Source organism: Phyllobates terribilis, unplaced genomic scaffold (genome assembly GCF_046119375.1).
Source record: "Phyllobates terribilis strain yellow unplaced genomic scaffold, ASM4611937v1 Scaffold_291__1_contigs__length_2406647, whole genome shotgun sequence".
In the NCBI taxonomy this organism is placed as follows: Eukaryota; Metazoa; Chordata; class Amphibia; order Anura; family Dendrobatidae; genus Phyllobates; species Phyllobates terribilis.
Window position 1 is genome coordinate 705,886 of NW_027363051.1, and position 2,608 is coordinate 708,493.

Genomic DNA, 2,608 nt, shown 5'->3' on the forward strand with positions numbered 1-2,608 from the left:
CCAATTGACCAAAGACAATTGGTGGTCTGATACATTATCCTTTTTGAATCCTGCTAATTGGTTTAAAGGGATTGGTGGATGGATTGCTGGAATATTACAAGGAGTGTTGCATATTGCTGCTTGCATCTCGTTAATATATGTCTTACTAAAACTAGTCTTTTATTGCATCCATTTTTCATGAGGAAAACCTGCCAGCCATCAAGGAGGACGCTGTTAACCGACATCCAGTGCTACTGTACACGGACCTCCCAGATGTAACCAGCATTGAGGACCTGGATGACAAGGGAATGATGACCTTTACCCGCATGCCCCGACCAACCTCACGTCTGAAGATCAGAGCTTTATGATTATATCAACCAACAAGGGGGGATGGACATGCCGCGACAACCTCGATTGGTAACAAGGGCACTAATTGAGTGAAGACCAATGTCCCTCAGGCTCAAAGCATGACCCTGGGATAGCACCTCTATTGTTGATAATAACATAATTTTTAGGGGGGAAATGTAAAGGACATATTGATATTCATGCTATAATTCCCCTATGGGGAATTCTGTAGAGACAAGTTGTCACCACTCCATCCAGCATCCAGGCTCTGAGAGATCTCATTTTTGAAAAAGAGAAAAAAGATAGTTGTAGTATTGTGGTTGTCAGGCAAAATGTATTTTTGTCCTAGTTTTAAAAATGAGAGATGTCTTAAATCTTCACCCCCTGCTCATTTGGAAGAGGCTACATAGAAGTCTCTTGCTTTCCCCCTAACAAGGAATTTTTATTACCGCCATGAAACGTCAGCAAGCATACTGGTATACCCTGGATTTTCCCTCCAATCCTATTGTTTAACTGTGCAAACTTTTAATGTCGATTTTAATAATGCACATGACTGTCACAAACACAGGGACCACATTTTTGAGATGTTCACCTTTTCCCAATTGTGATGGTGTGGTGTTCGTGACTGGGAGACCACTAGGAACCGGGGAAATAGGTTCTGAGCTTCTGAGCGTCATAGAGATATCATATTTGATATCCATCTTCATGAATAGTGGTGACGGCAAACATGATGTCTCCATCTTGGATGTGGGACCCCCCATACCAAGATATGAAATCTAAAGGATTTTTATGTCTTATGCAGCTGGGTGGGTTCACAAAACCGAGCCCCGTGTGAGGTAAACAACATGGGTGTCTCCTAATGTTTTGGCCCCTTACTAAAAACCAGAACGGCCATTTTAATTCAAGAAAGAATCACATCTAATTTCCGGGGAGCCGTCCCCCCCACAGAATCTGAGACCATCACCCCGTGGCGAAGGTTTTGCTATTCTTTATCCTTTTTATTTTAATAACTGTTTATGCATATATGTACATTGTCTCTTTTATAATATCTTGTATATCTTTTGTAAACACTGCCCACTTTCGGGAGTAAATCATTATTATTTACCAGCTTCGTTCTTCTTGTCCTATGTCGAGTAAACACGTTCCTCACCCGCTAATTCACGTTACCTAACGGGTACCCGATCCACCTGTTAAGCGATCGGTGGTGGCAGTATACCAGTATTTCTGTGATATTGTGGTTTGAGGGTGGCTGGTCGGAGGTATATATACGTTCCTGGAAGGAACTGGTGGTATATATACATCCTGTCACATCACGTGCCACAATAGTCTACATAAATTAGAGCAGCTGCGCCCGTGCTTATCCTCGGTCAACACCGTGTTTGACCAGCAGGATAAGGGGGCGCCAGAGGGCTGCAAGGTCTGACTAAGTGTTTTTTATGACAGTGGTAAAGGACATATTGATATTCATGCTATAGCAACTCCATTTTGTCTGTTTGTTTCAAAATCATGTTATTATCACTCCTTGCATAACATACTTCTTTCCTTCTTTTCTCATGCTTTACATGGAACTTTCTCACACTAACTTTTTCTCACAAGAACATTTTGTCAGACACCCCGCTCCTGTTATCTAACTAGTCTAGGCCAGGATTGACCTTGTAAATTTCCATCGTGCTTCGAACTAACGATGATAATGTGACCATATATGTGTTTCCGGAATAATTGCACTAACATTGGCTCAAGTCTGTAGTACTGTAGTATGGCTGTAGGTGACTGGCTATTGATATACTCAAAACAATATAAAATGCTAAGCAAAATAAACGGGATCAGAGATTCGTTGAATCCTCCCATACAGAGCACTGTCTCCGTCTGGTTCCCTGTTGGATTGCGCAATCAACATAATAATTTGACACTCACTTGGTCAACCGTGAAGGGCCATTGCCCTCCCTCAACATTGTCACTAACTTGTTCATTCCAGGCCTAGAAAACTTGGTGCCGTCCTTTAAAATTATGGAGGCCATACAAAATAATAGATGTAGTAGCTTTTGATGTGGGGTGTACTCATTTTTACATCAACTAATTTGAGTAAAACTGAAGATTTTGTAATGAGAGTTATATTAATAACCTTACTTTCATGTTTTGATTACAAAAGAAATGTTCTATGAAACTTAGTGTTGGCAAAATTTTGTGAATTGATCTTGTGTTCAGTGAGATATTAAATAAAATCTTACTCATCAAAGAAGGTGTACTCATTTATGCTGAACAATGTTTATTAAGCTTTATAAAA